At 41.2% G+C, this 20,806-nt stretch overlaps 1 protein-coding gene across 9 annotated transcripts in view; it reads left to right on the top strand.

Annotated features, from left to right (window-relative positions):
* Positions 1 to 321: 321 nt before the first annotated feature.
* LOC147021723 (uncharacterized) overlaps positions 322 to 20,806 on the top strand; it is an 86,696-nt gene continuing 66,211 nt past the window's right edge. For 3 of the 9 annotated variants that reach the window (XM_085891998.1, XM_085891996.1, XM_085891995.1), the window contains exons 1-2: positions 661 to 996; positions 6,617 to 6,756. The gene's annotated coding sequence lies outside the window, so the exon portion shown is untranslated. Of the gene's footprint in view, positions 997 to 6,106; positions 6,557 to 6,616; positions 6,757 to 20,806 lie in introns of those variants that run through there. The other 6 variants (XM_085891999.1, XM_085891997.1, XR_015060897.1 and 3 more) reach the window with 5 other exon arrangements.

The following is a 20,806-nucleotide window of genomic DNA, read 5'->3' as shown; positions in this document are numbered from 1 at the left end:
AAACCGTTGACAAAACAAATCGTTGAAAGGGATAGTTCTGATTTTGTGAACCAATTCAGTGACCCAATATGCAAATGCTGTTCAAATTGCAATTCAGTCGGACGAAAATTGAGATTTTTGAATTTTGACCTTGAGGTCCACTTTTTTTTCTGTTTTTTTTTTTAACCTTGATTGCTTAAGAAGATGGTTGAGCGGAAATGATCGACCATCCACTGATTTTAAAGTGCTGGTCGACTGGAATGTAGTGATGCAAACCGGAAAACTTAACAATGACTGTGCCAAGTTATCTCAAAAAGTATTTTAGGAAACATGGTCTTGCTGTGACCTTGACCCTTGACCTCAAAAACAATAGGCTTCTCGCTATTGCCTATCTCTTTCAAATAGAGGAGGCAAATTATTGCCAGCACCCTGAACAAATTACATATTCCTTCCACTCTCAGTCAATCCGGAGGCTTGATCAGCCAGTTCGTGAAACATTTGGGACAACAACTTTCCCCTGGCCAACCCCATAATAATAAGGTGAGAATAATTGTGGTTTTTAAAGTAATGGTGGTATGTACGTTTCAAATGCAATACGTCATTACTTTTGTTTGCCTGTTTTCATTTGACCATCTGCAGTATGCTTCACATTGATTGAAAATTAACATTAAATTACACTTATCTTCATAACTTCTTTCAAAACATGAAGCAAAACCGATTTGAGGCCTGAGCCTTGAGTGAGCAGAGGGAAAAGAAGAGGAATGAGAATATCAGGAGGCATGTAGGAGTAATTTGCATTTGAGAAAAGACACGAGAGGCATGTCTGTGCTGGTTGGGGCTTGTGCTCAGGCATGACGTGGATGTGGTCAGACAGGTCTTTGATATGGATGCAGTTGACAGGAAGAGAAGGGGCAAACTACAATTACGGTGGAAGGAAGTGAGGATGCAGAGAGAGGATGCTCAGGATATGGTGGTGTGGAGAGGAAGTAACTCTTTTGCAGTCAACTCCACATGAAGGTGGGATTATTTGGGGCCCTCGTGTTTGCACTCGTGTTAAAACTGATGTTACAAAGCACTGATTATGCTGAATGTTTGTCACATCGGCGAACAACTATGCAATCTCGTGGAGTTGTAGTCTGATTACCTAAGCTGTGTGTCATTTTTGCAGTAGAGGCTAACCGATAAGCAATTTCACTTGGGAGATGTATACAATTAATTTCTGAGTGGTGAATTAATGTAATAGTTGGCTCAGATTTTAAAGTTTGCCAACTCCTCTCTCCGGGAACATATTGGGGTGGGGCAAATTTATTTTGTGCCCGTGGCTGGTAATACCCCCTCCCTCTGGCAGGGGTCAGTAAACAACATAATCTATGCCACGTGCACAGGCGAAAATCGCGGGTCGTCGACCCACTCTCGTTTGGGGTGGGAAAGAGGGGGTTATTGTGAGCCCATGACATGACCTTGGTTACCCCCAACATGCCTGAAAAATTTGGTTTAAATTGGCCATGCTGTTTTGGAGTCCATAAGCGAACAGACAGACAAACAGACATGTATTTTAATTTTATGGAAATTCACTTAGCAACAGGGGTCAGTGAAAGTGTCTTTCATCTTATTGACTATTGATGTTGAGGAAACTAAAGTACTGTATTTCTTCTTTGTTTGTGTGGTTTTACAGTGATAATAGAGCAATATTCTTAAATTTTGGGAATGTTTAAGGTTAATAGAGTTTGAATAAGAAATGGAATGGTATCTACGTTGGCAATGATCAGGCCTATAAAGGTTATTTCAAACCAAGAGCTGAAGTCATTTATTTCCAAAGTGTTGTATTACACCCAATCCAAAAGGTGCATGCTGCATGAGTATTCACTTGCTTTCATGGAGCATCAAACTATGACAGGCTTTGCAAAATAAAATAACGTTAATTATTTTTCAAACGCTGTTTTTAATGTCATCATTATATTTCACCAAAAAGGTTGATAACGAGCATGTAAGGAATGCCATTGAGGCGAAAATGTGGTTTTAAAGCCACAAAACCTAATGGTGGTGAAGTGTCTAACACGTTCAAAATGCAGTTGCGTGTTCCGACACATTCAAACAAAGCATGATACAAACATATTCATAGTGGATGTCACGTGAATTAATCGTACATGATCTATTATCTGCCCAAACTATTCATGTTCTTTCGTCTTGGTTCAACTTTTATTCCTCTATTATTTTTGTCTCCAGGTGCTATCCTCTCGTATTCTATCTAATGTTATTTTTAAATTATGAAATTTTATCACTCATGCTGTTATTAGCTTTAAGCAGGAAAGTGTTATTAATTAATTAATTCATTCATTCATTCATTCATTCAATGCCTGTTTTTCACTCAACTGGAAAGGTAGTTCCTTGGATCTTATGGGATGGCACGTTGCCAATCCATCCATTCGTAAACACGTGCAATTTCTTCTCCAAAACTGCTGATGGGATTGTGATCAAACGTAACTAAATTTATATTTGGTATGTTGCAAATCAAGTTTGTCCATGGCATTCAAAAAATCGGCATCTAAGGGGGTCTACCAGGGGTCAAAGTAGGTCCAGGTTTGACCCCCCCAAAATAGGTATTTGCTTTTTCCTCAGAAACAACGCATACAATTTTGATAGAACTTGACCACAACCTTCATCACATGTGATGTATCTAAGTTTGTACACAGTATTTAGAAACTTAGGGTCTAAGAGGGTCTACCGGGGTCAAATTGGGTCCAGGTTTGACCCCTCCCCAAATAGGTATTTGCTTTCTTCTCTGAAACTACAAACACAATTCCGATGAAAGTTGACTACAACCTTTATCACCTGTGATGTACCAAAGTTTGTTCATCACATTCAATAAATCAGGGTCTCGGGGGGGGGGAGGGGGTCTGTGAGCAGTGAGATGTTTGACTCCCCAAAATAGGTATTTGCTTTCTTCTCAAAAACTACACACACAATTTTGATGATGCTTGACCACAACCTTCATCACTCGTGGCATATCAAAGTTTGTTGACGGCATTAAATAAGGGGTCCAAGGGGATCTGCGGAAGGTTTGAGTGACTGTTGCTCCTGATCCAGGTGAGCTTCAGGGCCCACAGTCCTATTTTTAGCTCATCTGGAATGTAGTTCCGGGGAGTTTATTTATGCTTGCAGTTATGCTTGTAGCAGAGGCTAACCAATACACAATTTCACTTGGTTCGGTCCTGAGTCTGGAGTCAGTGGTCACACAAGAGAGCAGCTTGGACCACTGAATATAGCAGCATTTTGGGTTTATTTGTGGTAACTTCTAGTTAGTAACTAGCAGAGAAGGGAAAGTATATTAATTAAGTGGTGGATCAGAAAGGGTAGACTCAACCTTGAAGTTTGACAAAGAAGCTGATTGGTAGGTTATCTATAGAGGTTAGCTTCCAAGCCAAAGGAGGTGAGTGAGGAAGAAATCCAGATGGTGGTGCTTAGTGATGAAGAATAATCAGACTTCCAGTCCAAAAGAAAACTAGAACGGGCACTCAGTAGAGCGCATACCTTCGCCAACGCTACATTTTGCCCCCCCTCCCTCCCAGAAACCGTTGATTGTGAGGGTATTTAATCCCATACCACATCTGCCATCTCATATGTGTTATGGTGGCTTAAAAACATTAAATTTCTTGTGTCATATCGTATATCACAAGATTGGGCATTGAATTCACAACATTTTGGCATTGGTTGCATGCAAATTGGATAAAAATCGACCGCACTATGGCAAAATGAACATTTTGACATTTTCATGACCTCGACCTTGACCTTTGTACTCTTAATTTTGTAATTGGTATTAGAGTGTGGGGAACAGAACAGTCAACATTTTGATGTTGGTTTCATGCAAATCGGATAAGAATTGAAGTGTTTTTTTTTTTTTTTTTTTTTTTTTTTTGTATACCTTGGTCGAGGCTCGTATGAGAGCTAACACACAACTCACAGCAAGGAGGCATGAGACAAGAGGGGCGGGAGTGGAAGGGACAAAACAGTGGGGAACAGACACATTAGGTGAACTGTGGAAGGGAGAGGGATGGGGATGGGACGGGGAACATGGCGAAGAGAAGATGGACATTACAGGGACTTTCAGGAAGGAAAGCAGGAGAATTGAAGGAAGTGGGCTTGGGTGGATTATCGGGGGTAGAAAAGATCGAGGATTTGGATGGGGGAAGATAAGAGGTGGTGGTGAACAGCTGTTTTGAAAGCCTGGAGGTAAGAATGGGAAAGAATAGAGTGAGGAAGTTTATTCCAAAGGCGGGAAAAAGAGGAATGAAAGAGTGAAGATGAGCAGTGATTCGTGATTTTGGTAGTTTTACCAGAAGGGGGTTGTTGGCGGACCTTGAGCGCCCTGTGGAAATGTGATTGGGACAAATCGCAGAGAGAGCAGGGGGGGCAAGGCTGGAGAGGAGTCGGTAGAAGACAGAAAGACCACCGACCAACCTGCGGTGATTGAGTGAGAGGCCCAAAGACTCAGCTTCATTGCGGGAGATGCCAATGATCTTAAAAGCCCTGGTTTCGACAGCGTGAAGCCGAGAAAGGTGGGAGGCAGGAGCACCAGCCCAGAGGGGAGAGCAGTACTCCATCAGGCTACGGACAAAAGCTTTGTAAGTAGTCAGGAGCTCAAGAGGGCCGAGGAAGGACTTTGCACGACGGAGGATTCCCAGTCGGCGACTGGCTTTTGAGGCAAGGTTGGAAATGTGACTTTCCCAGGAAAGGTCATGGCAGATAGTGAGACCCAGAAGCTTGAAAGAAAAGACTTCTTCCAGAGGATTGTTGAGAAAGTGGATGGGGGGTTTTGTAAACGGACTTTTGTTATGTTTGTTTGTTATGTCAAAACGGGTTTTGTTATGACTAAAACCGCACATTTTGCAATGTCGTGACCCCCCTTTACCTTTGACTCCCAACCGCTAATAAGGGTTATTATGTCATAGTGTCATGTCACATATCACAATATGGGGCATTGAATTCTGAACATTTTGGCGTTAGTTGCATGCAAATTGGATACAAATTGACCGCGCTATGGTAAAAAGACGATTTTGACCTTTTCATGACCTTGACCTTGACCTTTGACCCGATCGCTCCCAAAATCTAATCAAATGGTCCTCGGATAATAACCAATCATCCCACCAAATTTGCTGCGATTCAGTTCAATACTTTTGGAGTTATGTGAATAACAAACAAACAAACACACATATTGACAAATAAATAAATACACAGCGATCAAAACATAACCTTCGCAACAAAGTTTGCGAAGGTAACAATAAGAGTAAAAGCACACCCTTATATAGTGTTTTTTTTTTTTAAATTAATTAAATAGACTTTAATTGTGACATCATTCTTGATGTCATAGCACCGTGTCCTGTCATTGGTTCACAGATACATGGCTGTAACTTGGGAACCGCTCGTCCGATCGATATCAAACCTCGAAAAGGCGCATCCGCGGGTCCCCGACAATATTCCTGGCAAGTTTCAATCTGATCGGACCGGTGGTCGTCTGGTTATTAATAATTTGGGGAAAAGATTGGCATGATAAGGTGAGAAGGTGGAACGACACCTTCAGCTGCCATATATACACCTTTTCAACACTGTAAAAGCAGTAAAATGGCCGTAACTTGGGAACCGCTCGTCCGATTGATATCAAACCTCGAAAAGGCACATCTGCGGGTCCCCGGCAATATTCCTGCCAAGTTTTAATCGGATCGGACCGGCGGTCGTCGAGAAACGGCGGTCGCAGACAAACAAACAGACAGACAGACACACAGAGATTGCTGGAATTATAGATAGATGACGATTAGCGTTTGCTTTATCACCTTTTACCAAATCAACAGTGTGTGTCCATTCCAGTAACTATATTCAGTGCTTTGTAAATTGTATTTATTTATTTATTTAAACACGCGTATACAGGATATTTTTTTATTTTATTAAAGGGATCATTAAAAAATCATTATAATCCTGGAACAAATAAAGCTCGGAGTATGAAATTTTGCACGAAGTATCGATAAACATCGCAAATTCATCTCCTATTGAAGAACATGTTCAAAGAGAGTCCTCCTCTGTATGTAATCACATGCCATCAACGAGTGGTGTAATTCTGCACTGTGTCTTGTAGGTTATCCTGGGAAATGGAATGGACCTCTCGTTCTGTGGCTGCCTGCTGGTCTCCCAATGTGTGTTGATTTGTCTCAAAGACCATGTCCTTGACTGTTAATCAATAACACTTCTTTCTTTCTCAAATTGATGAACCAGATGCAAAATTGTTTTCTTATTGGGAGAGTCACATGTTTCAAATTCTTTACAAAAGTTCCTTTGTACTGTCACAATGGAATGACCAATTTCATAATACTGTTTTACGATGAACACTTTGTGGTGTATATTGTGTGACATCATGCTACTTACACAGGGATGCAGACTAATGGATTGGTATTTCCGATGTTTATAGATGCTTTATGCAAAATTTCAGACTCCTAGATTTATTGATTTCATGATCATAAATGTTTTTTCATGGTCTCATGAAAAAAAAAATTAATCACTCAGATATCTAATATATAAAGCTCTTTTTAACCACTGACTGACTCGCTCACTGACTCACTGACTGATATTAAAGATCGGTGCCTTCCAGGTGATGTAGAAAGCTGAAATTTTGCATGCCGATGGGCATTGAAGCCAGTACACTGGAAAAAAAAAATCATAGAATCGTCAGACAACATCCATAAATGAAAATACAAATCAATGAAAAAAAAGAAAAGAAAATAAATGCAGGTGAGTGACCCGAGGCAATGGGGAAGCACGGTTCTTATGCTTACAATGTGTAAGCACACCCTGCTAGTATATACATACATGCAGTATTATAGTTATATTGCAACATTTGACTTTAGGTGCAGTCTGTTAGATGCAGAATCACTGTGACAAACAAAGGCAGTCTCTAACTGCCAAATGCAGTCAGCTGTTATTCTGCTATCCACAGTATCATCAATATCCAGCACAAGATCACTGACCTCTTCCTCGTCCAAATCCCAAACAAAATGAGATCACACAAGATCTCTGATTTATTCAAGTCCAAATCACAATCCAGCAATCTCTGCCTTCCACGCTGATTTAACCACAGTCTTTCAAGTCCCATTTCCAGGAGAAATTTAGCATGGTTAAAAGTAGTTGCACTGTGCCATAACCCCACCAACTCTGGAAAATATCAACTACCATGTCATCAAGCTGCATGAGGGTTTTCTGTACTGTGCTTCTTATATTCTATCTATCTCATCACGTCATCTCTTAGCCAATGTCTATCCATGCTTTGCTTGAATAACCTGTTTTATGTTCTGCAAGGCAATTCCCTCAAATGACAATGTGACTTCAGCTCTAAGCGCTAGTAGGTGCAACATCATAGAGTACACATAATGTACACATGTTGCATTCCAACATCTTGAACATACATGACATAGCCAAAAGTATGTGGACACCCCTTGTAGTTAGTGGATTCGGCTATTTTAGCCACACCCATTGCTGACAGGTGTATAAAACCAAGCACACATCCATGCAATCTCTATGGACAAACATTGGCAGGACAATGGGCTGTATTGAAGAGCTCAGTGTCTTTCAACATGGCACCGTCATAGAATGCCACCTTTCCAACAAATCAGTTCGTCATATCAAATTTATGCCCTGTTAGAGCTGACATGGTCAACTGTAAGTGCTGCTATTGTAAAGTGGAAATGTTTAGAAGTAACAACAGCTCAGCCCCAAAGTGGTAGGCCACACTAGCTCACAGAATGGGACTGCCAAGTGCTGAAGCACGTAGCGTGGAAAAGTCGTCGGTTGCAATACTCACTACTGAGTTCCAAACTGACTCTGGAAGCAACGTCAGCACAAGCACTGTTCGTTGACAGCTTTATGAAATGGGGTTCCATGGCCGAGCAGCTGCACAAGCCTAAGATCACCATGCACAATGCCAAGCATCAGCTGGAGTGGTGTAAAGCTCACTGCCATTGGAATCTGGAGCATTGGAGACGCGTTTTCTGGAGTGATGAATCATGCTTCACCATCTGGCTGTCCAACGGACAAATCTGGGTTTGGCGGATGCCAGGATAATTCTTCCTGCCTGCATGCATAGTGCCAACTGCAATGTTTGGTGGAGGAGGAATAATGGTCTGGGGCTGTTTTTAATGGTTTGAGCTTGGACCCTTAGTTCCAGTGAAGGGAAAACTTAACACTACAGCATACAATGACATTCTAGATGATTCTGTGCTTCCAACTTTGTGGCAACAATTTGGGGAAAGCCCTTTCCTGTTTCAGCATGACAATGCCCCCATGCACAAAGCGGGGTCCATACAGAAATGGTTTGTCAAAATCGGTATGGAAGAACTTGACTGGCCTGCATGGAGCCCTGACTTCAACCCCATCAAACACCTTTGTGATGAATTGGAATGCCGACTGTGAGCTCGACCTAATTGCCCAACATCAGTGCCCAACCTCACTGATGCTCTTGTGGCTGAATGGAAGCAAATCCCCGCAGCAATGTTCCAAGATCTCCTGGAAAGCTTTCCCAGAAGAGTGAGGCTGTTATAGCAGCAAAGCGGGTACCAACTCCATATTAATGCCCATGATTTTGGAATGAGATGTTTGATGAGCAGATGTCCACATACTTTTGGCCATGGTCATGAATATAAATATCAGACTCTGTACTGACCCCTTGTGGTACTGCACTCAGTTCAAACAGACACAGAACGGGTAAATTAAAAGTTGAGGGGCTGGAAAATCATGGGGAACCTATAGCCTATAGGGCTGGGGTTTGTCAATGGGGGCGGTAGATGTGGGTGGAGGTTAGCCGTAGTGGGATAAATACCCTGCTCTGATTGAACTCCAAAAATCCAGGCTTTCCACACACCTCCACTCGTTGTTTCCATGTTTGTTGTCATATTAAAAAGAGAAAAAGAAAAAATACAGATAAAGATCCTGACATAACCAAACAATATTGATTCCATTAATAAATAAATCACTCAATGTCTTGCCAAATGAGCAACTCGTCTACGCTCAGATCCGACATCGATTTTCTCCATAATCCTCAACGAAGTCAGAATGGGGACAGAGATCTACAAATCCTCTATATCAATAATAGCCTTACTCTGTTTGTCTGTGTCTTTCCCACGATTTTCTCTGAAACTACTCAACCAGGGACCATAACAACCCACATCATTTTAAAGGGCTTTGTTTCATTGAGTTGTGGTTGAATATGTATTTTCCGTTACCAATGACCTTGCATGTTTTTTATGCCTCTGCTGACGAAGTCGCCGGTGGCATTATGTTTTCGGGTTGTCTGTCTGTCTGTCTGTCTGTCTGTCCGTCTATCCATTCATGCTAATTTTCTCTGTTTTCTCTGCAACCACTTATCCAATTGGCACAAAATTTTCACCAGAGGTGCCATTACTCATGTAGAATCTTTTAATGATAATTATGATGTCATAGGTAATGTGGTGTGGCAGCCATATTGGAAAAAAGGAAAAACGTTGGACCTTTGTATCTCTGAACCTGCTCCATGGGAAAACCAGAGTTGGTGTCAAAGCCACCCAATGCTCGCCTGTTTATACATTTATCGTTTTTAAAGGACTAGTCTAATAATATTTTTTATAAAGCATTGCAGTGAAGTCTGATCCAAATAATTTTAAAGCAATATATGTATTTCTATATTGTAATCAGTAAAAAAAATAGTGTGGTCGATAAAAACATTAGAAAGGAAATAACTTGCACCAAAAACTTTAACATTTTCACGCTCACACTGAACGCTCACAAAAAAACTGTGAGCTCACACGCTCACACTGACGCTCACGCTCACACTGGGGGTATCGCTATAGCTCTCTGTTCTTCGAACAGGCGAGCTAAAAATGAAACTTGACACAAGTACTCTCCATGGGAAACAAGTATGATTGTTGGTGATGTCATCGTTGGCTTCACTATGATGTCATAATTGCATATGTCGAACGCTTTATCCGATCAGTACGAAAATTTTTGAGGGCTAAACTGTATGGGGGAAAACAATTGATGATGTCATCAGTTAAATGGTTCGGCAGCCTCATTGTTTTTAACAAAAAATCCTTCAAGAATTTTCTTCTCCAACATGGCTCAACAGATCGAAGTGAAACTTTCCAGGTATGATCACCGATCCATGAGGAACAAAAACTTTTCCATGATGCCATAGGTCATATGGTTTTGCAGCTATAAGTTTTTGAAGAATAAACTTTTAAAACCCCTCTTCTTCAGAAAGGCTTGACAGATCGAGGGAAATCTTCACCCACATGTTCCCCAATCCCTGGGGATACCATGGTGTTCACGAATAAATAATAGGTCACATGGTCTGGAAGCCATATTGAATTGAATGAAAATCTTTTGAGAAATATTTCTGATGAATCGCTTTATCAATCGACGTGAAACGTCACAGTTATGATCTGGTTGTCATGGGAAATGTATATTTTTCATTTCAACCTGATCAGGCACATGGTCTGGCAGGCAGAAGTATTTAATATTTTGAATCTGTGTTCAGGGATTTAAATCAAACTTGGTACTATGGATTCGGATCTTCACCTACAAGTATGCATGATGATGTAATAATGTGGGCGAAGGCATATCTGGTGATGTTGCGACGTCGAAGAGAGACCTTCTAGTTTATTACTTTTATCATTTGGCTTACCTTTTTACTATTTTTACTGAAGAATCACGAGATTGTGAATTAAGCGTTGTTCCATCATTATTTACTTTTGACATTGTTCTAAATTAACGGAACAGGATTGTTGTTAAGAACGGAAATAAAGGAGTAGGGGGTGGACAGAGAGCTGGGGTGAGGGGGGGGGGGGGGATAGAGTTGGGAGAGGGAGGTTGAGGTGTTGGGAGGGGAGATGTTGAGAACTTGGAGTGGGATTGATGGAGTGAGAATTTGGGGTTAGGAGGGGGTTGTGACTTGGGGTTTGGTGGAAGGGAGAGGGTTGAGGACTTTGACAAGAAATGGGGAGGGGAAGACAGAGAGTTGGGGTGGGGAGGTGACAGAGAGTTGGTAAAGGTGTCATAGAGGGAGCTTGAGGCTTTGTAGTGGGGTTAAAGAGTTATGGTTGGGAGGGTGGATTGAGGACTTGCAGTTGAGGACTTGGAGTTGGGAGTGGCAGTTGCAGACTTGTTGTGTGGGATGGGGGAATTTGAGGACTTGAAGAAGACATGGGGAAAGGAGGACAGTGTGTTTGGGTGGAGGGCAGAGAGGGGACAGAGAGTTGGGAGTTGGCGTTAAGGTTTTGAGAAGGGGGGTGGGGGGGGTAGTTGAGGTCATGACATCGGGAAGGGAATTTGAGGACTTGGAGCCACATTCTACATTGCATGGAATTGCCATGGGTCTCTACGATCTAGTAATTAATTTGCAAGGTAATTAAATCGATATGTTGTATGAAAAATCACAATGCCAATCAATACATGTAAAATCAAGCTACCTAACTCCATTAGCATTCAAAACCATCCTTGTTATATCGTCACTGTGAACCAAAGACAGTGATAGCAGATGGAATGAACAGGAAATAAAAATTGTGAAAAAGTATTTTTTGTGAAAAAGTGAAAAAGAAAAAGAAAAAGAAAAAAACAAAGAAAAAATTATCTCCAAGGTCTTTCAAATAATCCTGAAGAGCTTTTCAAGCCACAAAGATTAGTAACAAATATAGAAACAAGTCGGGCACTCGGTGGAGTGCATACCTCCACCACTTAATGTCTAATCCACGAGAATATATCGGGCCCAATACATTTTTCAAATATAATGCCATATATCGTTTTTGGAACTATCTCTCAATGGTGAAGAATCACTTTAAAAATTAAATAATTCTCGTAACAAGATCCGGATTCGAATCTCCATCAAAATCGAATCAATTCGTCGTTGTCATGCACTCAACATGTCCACCAAGTTTCATCCGAATCCGTCCACAACTTTTTGAGATATGGTGATATATATATATATCAGTTTAACCCGATCTCTCAATTCTGAAGAATCACTGAAGAAATTATCGGATCCAGATTCGGATCTTCACCAAAATTGAAGCAATTCTTCGTTGTCATGCATCCAACGTTTCCACCAAGTTTCGTCCGAATCCGTCCACAACTTTTTGAGATATCATGCTTTATATAGTTTTTGGCCCGATCTCTGGTGAAATATCACTTAAAACATTTTCGTCGCAGGATCTGAATCTTCACCAAAATCTAATCAGTTTGTCCTTGTCACACACCCAACCTGTCCACCAAATTTCATACAAATCCAACCACAACTTTTTGAGATATCCTGCACACAAACAAACAAACAAACAGACAGACAAACAGCCAAACAAACAAACAGACAGACAAGGGTGAAAACATATCCTCCTTCCACCTTCAGTGGCAGAGATAAAGAACTTGTACAAGTAAAATAAATATGACAAAAGAATGGGTGAGGCTGATTGATCAACTTGAAATACCCTACGACTTAAATATACTTATCTGGGAAGGCAATGTTCACCACCTGATCAAGTTATTGTCAATCAAATATACAAGAAGAAGACGTCGTGCAGAGCACGATACTTGCAAAATCCACCTCCTCTCCAAAGGTTGCCATGGATACATCAAATTGTCCATTTCATTAAGATTAAAATTTACAATCCTAATCAAAGCTCAGGTTAATCAGATGAAAATGGATTATTTTTCAGATTGAAGTTGATGATTTTAGAAGTTTGACCTTGGGTTGACTTTTGACCTTTTGACCTCAGAAATAGATGTTTTCCAAATTCAGTGACACAATCTGAGAAAGTGACACAATCTGAAAATCCTGTTCAAATTTCAGGTTAATCGGATGAAAATTGATAATTTTTGAGATGAAAATTGATGTTCCGAGAACTACATCTACATCCTGGTGTTGGCACAGTGGCGAGGGCAGCGGCTTGGGATCCAAAAGGTCCTGAGTTCAAGCCCCGTTGGGCCACTGAATTAATACACCAGGGGGTTGACTCAGCCTGTCATCCTTCTGAGGTCGGCGAAGTGAGTACCAGTGTACTGGGCCGGTGTATACCCCGGTTAAAATAGGTGTACCGTATCCCTGTGTCGTTAGAGGCGACCAAGGTTGCGTCAGGAAGGGCATCCGGCATAAAACATGTGCCAAATCACTATGCGGATCATATGGATGATCCGCTGTGGCGACCCCGAACGGGAGCAGCCGAAAGAAAAAGAAGATAGTGAGAGTGAGATTTGTCAGGATTGAAAGACATATTCCAAGTGTTTGACCAGCTTGTGATTTTGTCAAAGTCTGAAGAGAGGGAACAGGCTGCTGCCTGCCTGTCTGAAGGATGAGGGACGTCATGGCAGAGGGTAGGGCCATCACCAAATCGATAAATGAGATTTTCCAGAGTCGGAGAGATCATTTATGAAGATCAGGAAAAGGACTGGGCCGAGAACACTGCTTTGGAGCACTCCAACCTTGATTGGGAGATCGGTAATGAAAGTATTCTGTTTAAAACCACACGTTGACTACGAGAGTCTATGAAGTCAAACTTAAAAATAATATTACCACCATTATTTTATTGCACATAGAAATTTCAAATATCATGTCAATGCACTTTATGAGACAGGTTACATTACACAAGACTTTAATCTCTTTTAATGTGCAACTACATTTAAGTTTCTGAAACAGAACTATACCAGAGAGTTCATAGAACACCTTACACTCAGTGTTCAGGTATATAATTCATTTGAAATAAAATAATGATTTTAAAGGTTGTATAAGAAAATTCCGGAAGTGGAGCACCGCTTCGGTCAGGGGGAGGAACACAAATTCTCTGTGTAAATGTGTATCGTGTAGCGCTGCCTACAGGTTACGGAGGGTATTGCAAGTTCCCACCATTTGCAGTACAGAATTCCTGTCCCCACGTTTTCCAGTGCAGTGATGTGTTTTGAATTTTAAGCAGGAGGTATGTTTTTGCTTCATGCACGTAACCTGGGTTTTTTGTTTTGCCTATACAGAGCTGTTAGTTGCTTATACACCTCCCAAATAAAGATATGGACCACAAGAACGTGCTGCATGCTTGGAACAAGATCATTCGTAGGGCGGGTACTCTGCTAGTAATGGATAATTCCAACTGCCTTTGCCTAATGTCAAGGATTTCCAAGAGATGTTCGAAAATCCCTACAAGTCAGAAACTCATGACAGCACAAGACACACCAACGTTTGCTTCAATTTATAATTGGTATAAACTATTACTAAGAACTTATAGTTCGACTATATTTTGAAAAAAAAAAAAAGACAATTGGAAAATATTGGTTCTTCTTCCCCATGTACAACTTTTGATTAATTGATAGTTATTACATTTAATTATATGGCAAAGAGCAGAAAATATTTCGACATCTAGAGAAAGCAATCGGATCAACGACGTCCAAGGCAGGTGAGTTGAATGTGCGTTACTGTTTTGAACCACCAAGCAACATTGGGATGAAATCCTTACCACCTGTCTCCTCGACTTCGCTCGAATGGCATCCTACCTTCTGTCTCGTCTACCTCGCTCGGATGAGATCCTCATCCCCCTTGTTTTTTTTCTATCCCAGCTACCTCTCACCTATCTCACCTACCTCGGATAGAATTCTCACCTTCTGTCTCGTCTACCTCACAATGATGAAATCCTCACCTTCTTTTCCTCTCTGCCTCACTCGGATGGAATCCTCACCTCTGTCTTGTCTACCCTAGTCAAATGTAATTATCACGTTCTGCCTCATTTACCTCACTCAGATGGGATTCTCACCTTTTCTCACGTATACCTCGCTCAGATGGAAGCCTCAGCTATTGTCTCGTTTCCCTTGTTTGGAAGGAATCCTTAAATTCAGCCTCATCTACCTCAATTGGATGGATTCCTCACCTTTTGTGTTGTTTACCTTTCTTAGATGGAACTCTCACATTATGTCGAATTGAATGACATTCAATGAAATCACTCCCGTTAATATGAGTTACAGTTTTGGTTTGCTAAAAATGATTTACTGGAGTTCCATTTCATTAGATTTATCAAACAATTGTTGGAAAGGAAACACACACGATTGACACAAGAGGGCGCATTTGGCCTACACAGAATAGTTCTATTCGTATGACACGATCCTGAGAACAGGAAATCTCGTGATGAACTTCCATCAGCATCACTCTCATGGAAACAATTAGCCAATGGAATGATTAGACTTTGGGCATGAATAGGGAGTGGGGTGGGCAATTATGCCATGAACATTATAAAATAATTGAAATAATGGTGATATTTGTGATACGGATTTCTTGCTTTTAATTCTTTCTTTTCTGTGATCCCATTTCTTGCTTTTCTCACATTTAACTTTCTTAATATAACCCCTCTCTTCTCTGTGCACATTAATCAAAAGAGAAGCCCCCTTATCACATCTCTTATCCTGTAATTCCTCCTATGCATTTTCTTTTTCTGCAGCATCTGGGGCTCATAAAGAAGCCTGTACATACAATACATGAGTAAGGACAGTCGGAGATATCATGGGACTTCATTTATTAAACAAAAGGACCTTGGGAGGCAAGGGACATGAGTATTTTAATCTTTTTTGAGTATAAAATTTTTTTTATCGAATGAGAGGAAAAGCTGGATGTAAAATGCAAATAAAACGTCATATAATTGCATCTCGTATAAAAATGAAATGCTCACTCAGATTCTGTGTTTTTCACAGACTGAAACTGAGTCGGTTTTCCCATTTAATGTTGGTATTTATCATGCCAGCTGCCACTTAAAGTTCTAAAATCGGTACCTTAAGGCCCAGTCGCACCTTGACGTTTTAGCCAGCAATGGCAACGTATTAAAATGTATGTAAAACGCTGGCTTACGTTGAACTTTTGATGTTTTTTTTTAAGATTCGGACGTATTCATAACGACTTGGTCTTATGCATAACGTATTAGTAACGGACACAGAACGTTTCGTTGTGTTATAGATAACTTATACCAACGAATGCTGAACCTGTTGTCGACGTTCCCAACCTATGCCCAACGATAGTCTAACTTATGCATAGCGCGTTGCACGCATCGCCGACGATCACGTGACGTAGGTTATGGAAAGGCTGCCGCACAATGATTCAAATCATAACCGCCGGAGAAATGGAAGTGTCAACATCGCAGTCACACCTTGGCGATCTTGCCAGCGTATGCCGACCTCTGAAAAATGCTTCTAAAACGTTGGCGCACGTCGAATACGGTATGGGTAAGTTTGGTATACGTGAATAGAACGCTAAAGTACGCTATCATATGTCGTATTAAATGGAGTACGTCTTGTAATTTTAAACATGTTGAAAATTTTACGACGTTCTTGCCGTATGACACACGCTCCGCATGCGATGGGAATAAGTTGTACGCACGATATGCGATCGTTGACACACATCGACACACGTTACTAGCAAGGTACTCATAAGTCGAAACACGTCAAGGTAATGGTTAGCGTCAGTGTTCCAGACTCCCGGTTTTTTTTTTCTTTGGTATGACGGTGTCCAGTGTACAGTGCGGTTATGATTTAAATCGTTGAGTGGCAGCCTATTAATTATATTATATTATAACCGCCCTAGAAATCGAAGTGTCAAAATCACCATCATACCGAAGGAAGGAAGAAAAAAAAAATAAAACCAGGAAGTCTGGAACACTGATGCTAACCATTACCTTGACGTGTTTCTACTTATGAGCACCTTACAAGTAACGTGTGTCGGTGTGTGTCACCGATCGCGTAACGTGAGTACAACGCGTTACTCATAGATTAGAAATAAGTTTCGAGTACACTAAACATTACCTCGACGTGTTTCGACTTATGAGTAACTTACAAGTAACGTGTGTCGACGTGTGTCAACGATCGCGTGACGTGCCTACAATTTATGGCCAGCGTTATGCGGAATGTGTGAGTCTTACGCTGGCATAAGTCTGAAAATTTCAAGCATGGAAAATTTGAGGACAACCGAAAAGTACAACGTTTAAAGCAAGTGTACAACGACGTATGGCAGTGTTTTTCAGCGTGCTCTCAATGTTATCAAAACTTACCCATAACGTATTCAACGTGTATCAGCGTTTTCGACAAATTTTCCAAAAATCGGCATAAGCTGGCTAAAACGTCAAGGTGTGACTGGGCCTTAAGAAATGTGGATATGTGGCCAGCATTGCCTGCTGATTAAGACACCTGTATCAAGTGCTGGTGGGGCCATTGATTAATGATGACCATTCCTGTTGAGAGGAGTGAGAGATATAGATGTCAGTTCACTTTCTCTAGGAACTCCAGTCAATGTGGTAAACCAACAATATGGTCAATATGTATGGTTAACTGGAAGTTCGATGATAATCTGATTCACAAGATTTACCCAGATAGCCTGATAGAATATCTCTCCTCTCCTCTCCTCTCTCATGCAGCACAAGGCTGTTGGATAGCATCATTGGCTGCAGGCACGGCTGTGCCGCTGATGCAATTCCCCCTGTTGATTACGACAGGAAGTTGGAAATTCACCAGGGTGGCAGTGATATCTTGCCTACTCTTTGTGAAGGACACCATTAGATCTTTAACATCCACCAACTAATGCTGGCAGATGGGATGCCATTTAATGTCAATCCAAGGGATGGCACACACATTGATTAATCACCTGCCTGCGAAATAACACGATGACAGTTTATAGCTGGGCCGACATTCAAACCCAGGCTAGAGACTTTGAGGGGAGTGTGTGCCTCTTGGCAATCTTGCCAGCCCGTTAGCAAATAAGAGTAGTGGTGATGATAGTGCAGTGTAGCTGCATGTCTGGATGTGTTACTTAGAGTTGGACAGAATGGTTTTACATTGTACGACAAGGTTATGGATATCCTGGACAACAGGGTGAAGTCATATTAGTAGTCGAGGCTTACTTTTACATGATCGGTCAAAACCAGTGTAAAGGCCCGGTCACACCTTGACGTTTTAGCCAGCGTATGGCAAAGTCTCAAAATGTATGTAAAACGCTGGCGTACGCTGAACTATTGATGTTTTTTTAAGTTTTGGGCGTATAATAACGTGTTGGACGTATGCATAACGTATTACTAACGTACACAGAACGTTTTAATCACATATAGATAACTTATACCAACGAATGCTGAGCGTGTTGTCGGCCTTCACAACCTATGCCCAACGATAGTCTAACTTATGCATAGCGCGTGACAGCGTATCACCGACGATCACGTGGCGTAGGCTATTCATAGGCTGTGGCTCGATGATTCAAATCATAACCGCACTCGACATCGAAGTGTGAAGCCGCTGTCACACCTTGACGTTTCAGCCAGCGTATGCCGATGTATGGAAAATTTGCGGAACCAAGCTGGCACACGTCGAATACGTTATGGGTAAGTTTTGTATACGTTAAGAGCACGCTGGCATATGTCGTAGTACACTGGCATACGTCGTAGTACGCTGGCATACGTCATTGTACGCCGAGTACGTCGAGAAATTTTCAGCATGTTGAAAATTTCTCGACGTACTCGACGTATGACATATTCCGCATACGCTGGCCATAAGTTGTAGGCATGCTACGCGATCGTTGACACACTTTACTCATAAGTCGAAACACGTCAAGGTAATGGTTAGTGTCAGTGTTCCAGACTCCCTGTTTTTTTTTTTTCTTCGGTATGACAGTTATGATTTAAATCGTTGAGCGGCAGCCTTTTAATTATATGATATTATAACCGCACTAGAAATTGAAGTGTCAACATGACCGTCATACCGAAGAAAAACAAAAACAAAAAAAAACAGGGAGTCTGGAACACTGATGCTAACCATGACCTCGACGTGTTTCGACTTATAAGTACCTTACAAGTAATGTGTGTCGACGTGTGTCAACGATCGTGTAACGTGCCTACAACACGTTACTCATAGGTGAGAAATAAGTTTTGGGTACGCTAAACATTACATCGACGTGTTTCGACTTATGAGTAACTTACAAGTAACGTGTGTCGACGTGTGTCAACGATCGCGTAACGTGCCTACAACTTATGGCCAGCGTTATGCGGAACGTGTGAGTCATACGCTGGCATACGTCGGGAAATTTCAAGTATGGAAAATTTGTCTAACAGCTCGGCGAACTACGACGTATGCCAGCGTGCTCTTAACGTATACAAACTTACCCATAACGTATTCGACGTGTGCCGGCGTTTTAGCCCAATTTTGCATACGTCAGGTATACGTTGGCTAAATTGTCAAGGTGTGACAGGGCCTTTACTTTCACATGATCGGTCAAAACCAGTGTAAAGGCCCGGTCACACCTTGACGTTTTAGCCAGCGATGGCAACGTATTAAAATGTATGTAAAACGCTGGCTTACGTTGAACTTTTGATGTTTTTTTTTAAGATTCGGACGTATTCATAAGGAGTTGGTCGTATGCATAACATATTAGTAATGGACACAGAACGTTTCGTTGTGTTATAGATAACTTATACCAACGAATGCTGAACTTGTTGTTGGCCTACACAACCGATGCCCAACGATAGTCTAACTTCGGCATAGCGCGTTGCATGCATCGCCGACGATGTCATGACGTAGCCTATTAAAAGGCTGACGCACAATGATTCGAATCATAACTGCCGTAGAAATGGAAGTGTCAACATCGTGGTCACACTTTGGCGATCTTGCCAGCGTATGCCGACCTAAGAAAAATGTGTCTAAAACGTTGGGGGCACGTCAAATACGGTATGAGTAAGTTTGGTATACGTGAGTAGAACGCTAAAGTACGCTATCATACGTCGTAGTAAGTAGAGTACGTCAAGAAATTTTAAACATGTTCAAAATTTTATGACGTACTTGGCGTATGACACACGTTCCGCATGTGATGGGGATAAGTTTTACACACGATATGCGGACGCTTACACACGTCCACAAAGGCTACTTATAAGCTACTCATAAGTCGAAACACGTCGCGGTAATGTCTTTTTTACGCGAAACTTATTTCTAACTTATGTTTGACGTGCTTTGAACCAATTCTTTACGTAGTCCCAACACACATCGACGTATGTAGACGTATTCCAATGACGTCTTCCGGTCGACAAAAAAAAAAAAAATGAATGTGTTTCTAGCTTACAACTGCCATATAAAGACGTGTTCCCAGCGGTTTTGGGAATTGGTATATAAAAATGCTGCTCATAAAAGGGGAACCCAACAGTGTTTTCAAGTTCCTTTTTGAGTCGATGTCCATGTCAGCAGTAACAGTATCAGTATTAGTATTAGTATTAGTATTAGTATTAGTATTAGTATTAGTATTAGTATTAGTATTAGTAGTAGTAGTAGTTTGTTCATGTTGGCAGTAGTAGGTGAGTGTGAGGGGGAGGGTGTGGGTTATGATGGATCGTCCTTGCGTCCGCGTGTCCATGGGTAGGTTCATAGGCTGCCACTCAACGATTTAAATGGCTGCATCTCCACTATTGAAAGTAGACGCTTGTGCTCAACAATTGGATTTTTTTTTTTACACTCAACGACTTTTAAACAGTACCACTCAACTATTTTCATTGTTTACAATGAACGATTTAAATTGCTGTCACTCGCCTTTGTTTTTTGACGCTGGCGCTCGGAAATTTTAATCGTTTCTATTGAACGTGCTAAATCGCTCAAACCCCACTATTGAAAGTAGACACTTGCGCTCAACAATTGGATTTTTTTTACCCTCAACGACTTTTAAACGGTACCACTCAACTATTTTCATTGTTTACAATGAACGATTTAAATTGCTGTCACTCGCCTTTGTTTTTTGACGCTGGCGCTCGGAAATTTTAATCGTTTCTATTGAACGTGCTAAATCGCT

The sequence above is a fragment of the Eptatretus burgeri genome, chromosome 8, assembly GCF_056783735.1.
Source record: "Eptatretus burgeri isolate ZD-2024b chromosome 8, Ebu_testis_v1, whole genome shotgun sequence".
NCBI lineage: Eukaryota > Metazoa > Chordata > Myxini > Myxiniformes > Myxinidae > Eptatretus > Eptatretus burgeri.
This window is presented reverse-complemented; position numbering and strand designations above follow the sequence as displayed.